This window comes from Herpailurus yagouaroundi, unplaced genomic scaffold (assembly GCF_014898765.1).
Source record: "Herpailurus yagouaroundi ecotype Mexico unplaced genomic scaffold, PumYag 140, whole genome shotgun sequence".
Lineage (NCBI taxonomy): Eukaryota > Metazoa > Chordata > Mammalia > Carnivora > Felidae > Herpailurus > Herpailurus yagouaroundi.
This window is the reverse complement of record NW_024412395.1, coordinates 95,330,126-95,340,356: the sequence shown is the minus strand read 5'-3', so window position 1 is coordinate 95,340,356 and position 10,231 is coordinate 95,330,126. Positions and strand designations below refer to the sequence as shown.

General features: G+C 47.3%; 1 long non-coding RNA gene across 1 annotated transcript; it reads left to right on the top strand.

The window, feature by feature from the left end:
* The first annotated feature begins 4,375 nt into the window (after nt 1-4,375).
* Nucleotides 4,376-7,146, top strand: LOC121030309 (uncharacterized). Its single transcript, XR_005790169.1, has 3 exons — nt 4,376-4,504; nt 4,985-5,095; nt 6,894-7,146. It is a non-coding gene; the product is annotated as an uncharacterized LOC121030309 (long non-coding RNA).
* The last annotated feature ends 3,085 nt before the right edge of the window (nt 7,147-10,231 follow it).

Below are 10,231 nucleotides of genomic sequence, written 5' to 3'. Positions count from 1 at the left end.
TTATTATTGTAGTTGTCTCACTGACTTCTCTATTGAAGAGACTATGTTTAGCGCACAGGGTACTTTTCCCACGTGAGATGAAATTTAGGGAAAGCACATAAGGCAGTTTCCAGGAAAAAATGCTCCCATTCTTTCCCACGAGCGTAAACTCTATCGAGTTTCTTACTGTGAAAACAAAACACTATCCATTTACATTTACAAAGTCAGCCTACTAATTGTTTAATAGTCAATAATAGTCAGTAGTAGTCAACATGTATCTGGTGCCCACTGTGTGCTAGAAACTTTGCATTCACCATTTTACCCCATCTTACAGATGGGAAAAGTGAGGCTCAGAGGTGAGTTAATTTGCCTAAGATCACAAAACTGGTAAGTGGGGAGATTGACGCTATGCTAATTCTACCTCTTCCAGAGATTTCTCTAACAACCATTAGGATCTGCAGTATATGTCTAGGACAAACATCCCTGTACCAGGGGGTGCAGGAAGTATAAGTGAGTGAAACGGTGTGGGCTTTGGGCAGTGAGATAGGGTAGGGAGTGTGGCCGACTGGAGGACATACACCCCATTTAAAAGAGCCTGCCAATGGGGTGCCTGGGTGGCTCAGTCGGTTGAGCGTCTGACTTTGGCTCAGGTCATGATCTCACAGCTCGTGGGTTTGAGCCCCACGTCCAGCTCTGTGCTGACAGCTCGGAGCCTGGAGCTGCTTCAGATTCTGTGTCTCCCTTTCTCTCTGCCCCTCCCCTGCCCATGCTCTGTCTCTCCCTGTCTCTCAAAAATGAATAAACGTTAACAACAAAAAAAAAAAGTAAAAAAAAAATAAATAAAAGAGCCTGCCAAGACTGAGTGCTGACTGAGGCCCCTCCCAACATTTTATTGTGAAAAATTTCAAACATATAGCAGTGTTGAAAGAATTTTACAGTATATGCCTGTATACCTACCACGTAGATTCTTCCATTAACATTTGACTGGCCTTATCCTGTGTCTGTGCATCTAGCCATCCTTATGTATGCAGTCCTTTTGGATATGTTTCAAAGTAAATTGCAGACGGCAGGACACTTCTCCCTAAATACTTTAGGCCGTATAGCATTAACTACAGATGAATATTTATAGTTTTTATTTTATTATTATTAGTTCATGTTTATTTATTTTTGACAGAGAGACAGATGATTAATGGGGACACTTTTATTTATTTTTGAGACAGAGCAGGGGAGGGGCAGAGAGAGAGGAAGACACAGAGTCCGAAGCAGGCTCCAGGCTCTGAGCTGTCAGCACAGAGCCTGATGCAGGGATCGAACTCACGAGCCGTGAGCTCATGACCTGAACCAAAGTCCGACGCTCAACCCACTGAGCCTACCCAGGTGCCCCTAGAGTTTTTCTTTTGATGTAAAGTTTATACGTAGTTAAATGCATAAGTCTATAGTGTCCATTCACTAAGTTTTGATAAATATGTGCTCCTCTATCATCCCAACCTCCATCAATATGGAAAACATTACCATTATCCCCCCCCAAAATCCCCTCATGTCCCTCCCAGTTTGTCTCTGCTTCCGTCCCCCCAAGGTAGCTGCTGTCCCGATTAGTTTCTTCTTCTTCTTCTTTTTTTCCTACTTCAAAAAACTTTTTGTAACTTGTTTTATTTACAATGCCGACTTTTTAAAACTTAAAAAAAAAAAATCTAGACAACAAACTAGGCAGAAATCGCTTTCCAAAAAGAGGGAAAGCCCAAAATAGCACCTTCTATAAAAACCCCTGGTTCAGTTTTGTTCAGAGCAAAGAGAAAAGGAGCTTTTGATCAGACTGGAAGAAACCCAGCCTCAAGTTTGGAATCTGTACTTCACCTGTGCCAGCAAGGAGGACAATATTCCACCAAAATAACTGATTTGTCGCTGTATTTGTCTCTGTTTGTCTAATATTAACAGTTATAAACAGAATCGTGTGGCTGGTCTCCACAACAGCCCTTACGGTGTAGGGTCAGGTGTAGCATATCACTTCTCTTCACACCAATGCTTAATTTTGCGTACCTGGGCTTCCCCTTACTCCAGAAAAGTCATTAAAAAAAAGTTTTTCTTTAAGTTTATTTAATAATTTTGAGAGGGAGAGAGAGGGGTGGGGGCGTAGGCAGCTCAAATGGGGGAGGAGCAGAGAGAGAGGGAGAGAGAATCCCAAGCAGGCTCCATACCATCGGTGTGGAGCCCAACGCAGGGCTTGAACCCACAAAACCACAAGATCGTGAGCTGAGCTGAAGCCAAGAGTCAGGTGCTTAACCAACTGAACCACCCAGGCACCCCTAAAGTCCTATTTTAAAAAGTTTATCTATTTTTTATAAGTTTTTTTTTTAACTTTATTTATTTATTTTGGGAGAGAGAGAGAGAGAGAGAGAGTGCAGGAGGAGCAGAGAGAGAACCCCAAGCAGGCTCTGCACTGTCAGCGTGGAGCCCAATGTGGGGCTCTAACCCACGAACTGTGAGATCATGACCTGAGCTGAAACCAGGAGTCAGACATCCAACCCAATGAACCACCCAGGCGCTCCTAACTTAGCAAAAACATTTTTTAATGGTTATTCTATTCTTTGACTTGTCTGAGAAACTTTTTGCTTACTCCTGAGTCATGGAGGTATTCATCCACATTTTCTTCTAGAAGCTGCACAGTTTTAGCTTTCACATTTAGGCCTGTGTGTGATTCATCTCAAAATAATGTTTGTGTACGATGCAGGAGTAAAGGTTTGCATTTTCCCCATACCTCAGTATTCCAACATCATCTTATTGCTAAAACTGTCCTTTCCCCATTCGACTGCTTTGGCATTTCCGTTGCAAATCAAACGATGGTATGAGTGTGGTTCTGTTTCTAGGGTCTCTTTCTTGTACCAGCTTTAGCTGATTTGTGCCATGGGCTCAGTATTGCCGGACCCCCAGATTTTAGAGGACAGCTTAGAAACTCAGATTGGTTTTTAAAAAAAAAATTTTTTTTAACGTTTTTTTATTCTTATTTTTGAGACAGAGAGAGACAGAGCATGAACGGGGGAGGGTCAGAGAGAGGGAGACACAGAATCCGAAACAGGCTCCGGGCTCTGAGCTGTCAGCACAGAGACCGACGCGGGGCTCGTCACGGACCGTGAGAACATGACCTGAGCCGAAGTCGGCCGCTTAACCGACTGAGCCACCCAGGCGCCCCAGAAACTCAGATTGTTTTTAATGTAAATGAGTCTAATTTTTTTTAAGATTTTATTTATTTTTGAGAGAGAGAGAGACAGAGCACGAGCGGGGAAGGAGCAGAGAGAGAGGGAGACACAGAATCTGAAACAGGCTCCAGGCTCTGAGCTGTCAGCAGAGAGCCCAAAGCGGGGCTCGAACTCACAAATAGTGAGATCATGACCTGAGCCGGATGCTCAACCGACTGAGCCACCCGGGAGCCCCAACGAGTCTAAATTTTTAAACGTTGAGCACCAGTTGTAGTTTCAATGCACAAACAAAGGAAGAAACTGATTCCGTGCAGCCCAAGAAACTCATTGGGTCTGTGGCCTTGGGACTAGGGGGAGGTAATTGCAACAGGAAGCTGGATATACATACATTCGCTATAAATCAAAGGCCTTATTTTAAGTGGAAGAAAACGGGAATGGCCTGAGGGCAGGCAGGTTGATTTCCATAGTCAGTGCAAGTTAATGAGAATTCACTGCCAGGGTGAGATAAAAAACCCCCGGCCTGAGGTTTCTTTGGCGCCCAGGAGACTGGGGAGTACATCTGTGGAGAGATTTGGAATTGTATCTAGAAACAATACAGGCAGAGAGGGCCGGGTGGGAGCTGAGGAGAGGCCACGATACCCTGGGTTGCAGCGGGGGGGGGGGGGGGCTGGGGGGCGGAGAGCCTAGGCATCTAGACAGATCAGTGAGGGAGAGAGACGAGGACCAAGAGAGTCCAGGGTGAGCTGATTCTGAGTCAAGGATCTGGAGTGGAGGTAACTAAGAAGGGACAGTTTTCTAAGCCCAGGCCCAGAAAGGCGCCTCCTGGAATTGGCTGGAGGCCTCTTGGCTCTCTCGGTGGAGGTTGAGACATAGCACTCACGAGACATACAACCTCAGATGCCAGAGCTTCAAGGATGGTTCGCAGCAGCACCGCTTGCTTGTTACCCTCAAGTTAAAGTTCCTAGTTTTTACCATTTCAAGGTTATATTTTACAATTAAAATTTGTAACAAGAACCACTTCACATGTTTCAAAAAAAAAAACAAAACTAAAAATGATTAATGAGAAGTCTTTTCCCCACCTGTCTCCCATCTGCCCAGTTCCCATCTTCAACCCCTCCACCCCCAGGTAACCATTTGTGCATTTATTTTTACCACCACCAAGGACACTACTTTGGCAGCCACGTCTGCCAGACAGAATGTCGAGTATGCTGGTTGGGCCGCACAGGGTAGAGCTTGGTGCAGTTGGCTGCATGTAAGAGAAAATAAGGAAGGCTGCGTTAAAGCCAGACAGAAATTTGCTAGAACTTGCTAGAACCTTGCCTCAAGAATAGGTAAGAGAGCACCATCAGGACGGGAAATCAATCATTCTCCTTACAGTGTGACAGGGTGCTTGCTATGGACTCAATTGTGTCTCCTCAAGATTCATATGTTGAAGTCCTAACCCTGCATGTCATGGTATTTGGAGGTGGGGCCTTTGGGAGGCAATTAGGTTTGGATGAAGTTATGGGGGTGAGGCCTCTGGGACGGGCTCGGGGTCCTTAGGAGAAGAGGAAGAGACCAGAGCTCTTTCTCTGCCGCCCCCGTGTGCGGACCCCGCGAGAAGGCAGCTGTCTGCAAGCCAGCAAGGGAGAACCCGACCGGGCTGGCCCCACCGAGTCCACGCTGTTTTGTGATGGCAGCCCGAGCTGTCCATGACGCTGTTCAAGGACCACCAAGTGAGCTCTGAGAAAACAGTGAAAAGATTTTCGGTGCTTTGAAATATACCTTTCAATTGTCTTGCCCAGAGCGTCCCACTGTGCTGTATTTGAAAGGGCACGAGAGACTGAGAACCACTGGTCTGGAGGAAAGGGACGACCACAGAGACAGGACTCTTCCGTGCTTGAAGCCGGAGACAGATAATTGGATGGCACACGAGCACACAGGTGATTAACTTCCCGGCCCCTCCCAAGCTGTGCTCACGCTCTGGCAACTGCTAAATTCTCCTCTGGGAGGACTTTAGGGGGAGAATGAATGCATGTGAAAGGATTTGCGAACCTGCAAGGGTGGCGTTAGGTTCTAGAGGCTGGCTGCCTGACCCAACTCCTATGGGGTACCGAGTTATTTTCACTGGGATGATTTCATTTTCCCTCCCCACCCCGTTTGTTTGGATTTGAAGATAATGCTGCCCTCTGCTGGAATGATCTTGCAACTACAGCCCCTGGCCACCCAGGGCGAACCCCACCCACGCCCCTGGCCCCTCCCCCGCCCAGTCGTTTGCTTGATCTCAGTTGTTGTCTGTATAGCTAGGGGTCTCAGGCTTTGCTAAGTCACGTCTTACAGCCATGGTGAAGTTGGCTTTCCCTTCAGTGCTATATCCCAGAGGCTGGAGGTGAGATAAACAGGAGGCAAATTACTTCTGGGTCTCCCAGTCTCCAGAAACAAAACCCATCTCTCTTTTTTTTTTCTTCTTTTCCTTCTTCAACCATTTTTGTTTTTTTTAAACGTTTATTTATTTTTGAGAGAGACAGAGTGAGAGTGGGGGAGGGTCGGAGAGCGAGGGAGACACAGAATCTGAAGCAGGCTCCGGGCTCTGAGCTGTCAGCACAGAGCCCCACGTGGGCTGGAACCCATGGAGTGTGAGATCGTGACCTGAGCCAAAGTTGGACACTTAACTGACTGAGCCACCCAGGCGCCCCCTTCTTCAACCACTTTTTATCACATCCTAATCACTAAGCTGTCTCTTAGGCACTTGGGATACGGTGATCAAGATAGATAAGGATTTCTACCTTCCTGAAGCTTACAGTTTAGAGAGAATAAACAACAGTATATGTAATAAACAAGCAGATATACAATATGTTAGGAAGTGGTAAGTGCTGTGAGAGAAGAAACATGTTTAGAATACAGCATAGCCAGGGACATCAGAAATGCTAGGGGAGGGGCAATTGTGAATAGGTGGACAGGGCGGGCCTCGAGCATTTGAGCAAAGTCTCAGAGCAGGTGGGGGAGTTTTTCCCCCCCGAGGGAGGTCTGCGGGAGAGCATTCAGAGAAGAAAAGACATTGGAAGCAATGCACTAAGGCAGGAACGGAGCAACCAGGCTAACGTGGCTGGAGCAGAGTTCTGAGGGGGGAAGGAGGAGGATACAAAGAGGATGCTATGGGCTGAATTATGTCCTCCTCTCCCCAAATTCATATGTGTTGGAGTTCTAACCAGAAGTATGTCAGAATGGGACCCTGTTTGGAAATAGGGCTGTTGCAGATGTAATTAGTTAAGACAAGGCCATGAGAGGGCGCCCTAATCCAACATGACTGGTGTCCTTACAAGAAAAGGGGAAATTTGGGGGCACCTGGGTGGCTCAGTCCGTTGGGCTCAGGTCATGATCTCGCAGCTCTCGTGAGTTCGAGCTCGCTTCAGGTCCTCGGTCTCCCTCTCTCTGCCCCTCCCCTGCTTGAGCCCCCCCGCCCCCCCCGCCAAATAAATACATATATTTTTTATTTTTTTTAAAAAATTTTTTTTTTTAACGTTTATTTATTTTTTTGGGACAGAGAGAGACAGAGCATGAATGGGGGAGGGGCAGAGAGAGAGGGAGACACAGAATCAGAAACAGGGTCCAGGCTCTGAGCCATGAGCCCAGAGCCCGACGCGGGGCTCGAACTCACGGACCGCGAGATCGTGACCTGGCTGAAGTCGGACGCTTAACCGACTGCGCCACCCAGGCGCCCCACATATATTTTTTAAAAAGGGGGACATTTGGACACAGACACCTGCCCACGAGGAGAGCACCATGTGATGATGAAGGCAGAGATCAAGGCGATGCATCTACAAGCCAAGGAATGCCAGAGGTGGCTAGCAAACCAGCAGGCGCTATGAGAGAGGCCTGCATCGGATTCTCCCTTGCAGACCCTCCCTCAGGAGGAAGCAGCCCTGCGGGCACCCTTATCCTGGAGGTCTGGCCTCCAGAACTGGAAGACAATACATTTCTGCTGTCTAAGCCACCCAATCTGTGCTACTTTGCTGTGGTGGTCCTAGCACACCTAAGGCACAGGGATGATGAGGAGGGATGGGGATGCGGGGGGGGGGGGGCATGGAATGATGGAGGAAAGCCTTAAAGGACTCTGGCTTTATTCAAATTCTTTTTTTTTTTTCATGATTAAGTGGGATATATCCCCTCCCCCCCCATGCAAACTAAATGAAAACCATTAATATAATTCACTTGCTAATATATCTAAGAAGGAAAAAAAAAGTCATAGGACTATCTACATAGGCCTTTGACAAGATTCAACACCTAGTCCTGATTTAAAAAATAAAACTCAGTATAACACTGTGTGTTAACTACACTGGGATGCAAATTTTAAAAAGTCATTAAAATCATCTAGACCTGTATGCAGAAAGCATTTTCAAAAATAGAAGAATGGAATTGTATTCATAAATAAGATTGAAATGAATCTTTCAATAACAAAAATCAGTGTTAAGACAAAAAAAATGAAGTCAATAACATCACATAGGTGATGACTTTAAACACAATTATGGGGGCGCCTGGGTGGCGCAGTCGGTTAAGCGTCCGACTTCAGCCAGGTCACGATCTTGCGGTCCGTGAGTTCGAGCCCCGCGTCGGGCTCTGGGCTGGTGGCTCGGAGCCTGGAGCCTGCTTCCGATTCTGTGTCTCCCTCTCTCTCTGCCCCTCCCCTGTTCATGCTCTGTCTCTCTCTGTCCCAAAAGTAAATAAAAAACGTTGAAAAAAAATTTTTTTAAACACAATTATGAACTGAACTCTAGCTTTTATTTGGACTTTGCCAGTTTTTCCATTATCATTGTTTTCTGCAGCAGGATCCAGTCCAGGGGTCACATTGCCTCTGGTTGTCATGTCTCCCCAATCTCCTGTGACCTATGGCAGTTTCACTCAGTCATTCCTTGTTTTTCATGACCTTGATAGTCATGAGGAGTATTGACCAGGTATAGAAGGCCTCCCCAGTCTGGGTTTGTCTGATATTTTCCTCCTGATTAGATGGGGGTTATGGGTTTTTGGAGAGAACACTACAGATGTGGATGCCCTTCTCATCACATCCTATTGGGCATGTAGGAGCCCACACGGCATCCCTGGTGATACCAGCCTTCCTTACCTGGGTAAGGTAGTGTTGTCCAGGTTCCTCCACTGTGAAGTTGCTTAAAATGCATTTACAAAAATCAAAGCAGCCAAGGGCGCTTGGGTGGCTCAGTCGGTGGTTAAGCATCTGACTTCGGCTCAGGTCATGATCTTGCGGTTTGTGAGTTGGAGTCCCGCGTCGGGTTCTGTGCTGACAGCTCAGAGCCTGGAGCCTGCTTTGGATTCTGTGTTGCCCTCTCTCTTTGCCCCTCCCCTGCTCACTGTCTGTCTCTCTGGAAAATAAACCTAAAAAAATAAAAAAAATTAAAGCAGTGAAATTCATTCTTTGCAGCCATTGTAGGGCAGTAAGAAAGTATGACTGTGGTCTGACTTAGAATGTCAAAGGACCTGGCTGGCATGATGAGAACAGACTAGAAGAGCAGGGGCAACACAAGGGGGACTGGGTTGTCGCTTCGGTGATCCAGGTGAGAAGGGAAGGTGGCAGGGGTCAGGGCACCAACAGCAGAGGGGGTGAAAAAATAGGAGTTAGAATCAATTTTGGTCGAGTCAGCAGAATTTGCTGGTAGATCAAGCATTGCATGTCAGGTGTAAGAGATAAAGAGGTGTCAATGAAGAGTCTACAGATGGTGGCCCGAGCTGCTGGAAGGACGGAGTTGCCACTGACCGAGCTAAGGTAAAGATTCCAATCTGCCATTTCGCTCCTCTCCACTACTGCGTCCATTTAACCAATATTTATTTGGTGGCAGGGCTGGCTGCAGGACCCAGTCAAAAGGAAAATGTGGGGCTCCTTGTTCCAAAAGCAAGAGAAAAGCTTGTTTGTTTCTTTTGCAATCTTTCTCTGAACTGGACTCCGTGTTTTTTATTTGCTATTCGATGCTGTGCTCCCTGAAGCATGGGGTGCTTGTGGGCTGGGAGAGTGGGTGGCCGAGCCCAAGGAGGCAGTAAGAGGCAGGAGTGCACATGAGCTGAGCCCCAAGCTCCAGCGTGTGCTCCACCATCCTGCCGGACTTCACGCGAAGGCACGGATTCCAAGATAAAGTTATTAAGAATTTCAAGGCAGTGACTGCAGGGCGTCACGCCCCAAGCTCTGGGTTCTTCTGAGCACGGGGCTTCCTGTGGCTGCACGGGTCATACACCGACTTCCTGTCTGGCATCTGCTAGTATGTGTCACACACTTTGTGGGGCACCAGGAATGCAAAACGGAATCCTTTCTAGTTCCTGCCTTTAAGGAGGAGCCAGGAAAGAAAGGATGCTTCATGAATCCCTACTCTGTGCCAGAGCCTCGCCGGTTCACAGCCCAGTGGGAGGGACAGGCTCCTAAAAATGATACAGTAATACAGTCTGAAAACTACAACAGTGGAGGACCCGGGCGGGTGACACGGGAGCCCCAAGGGGAGGGGCAGGAGGATGCAGGGCATTTAGGGCTTGAGGAGTTGGCACTTAAGTTTTTGTTTGTTTGTTTTTTAGATAGAAAGAACAAGTGGGGGAGGGGCGGAAAAAGAGGGAGAGAGAGAGAATCCCAAGCAGGCTCTGCACTGTCAGCACAGAGGCCGATGTGGGGCTCGAACCCATGAGTCGTGAGATCGTGGCCTGAGCTGAGGTTGGATGCTTAACTGACTGAGCCACCCAGGCGCCCCTAGGGCTTGAGGAGTTGGGAGTTCAATGGACAGGAGGCTCAGAGTCCTGGACATCTGCTCACAAACCTAGCTGGACCAGCTAGGTGAGGAGAGGGGGATATGACCATTAGAGTGTTATATATTCATTTTTTAGTGAAAATGGCTAAATACATATTTCTTCATTGCAAAAGTAAGGCTCATCATAGAAATGGGGCAACTTCAAAAGATATAAACAAGCAGCTATCTGTAATCCCACCACCCAAAGATAACCACTGTTAACATTTTTTCATTTTTGAGAGACAGAGAGAGATAGAATGTGAGTGGAGGGGGGTCAGAGAGAGAGGGAGACACAGACTCGGA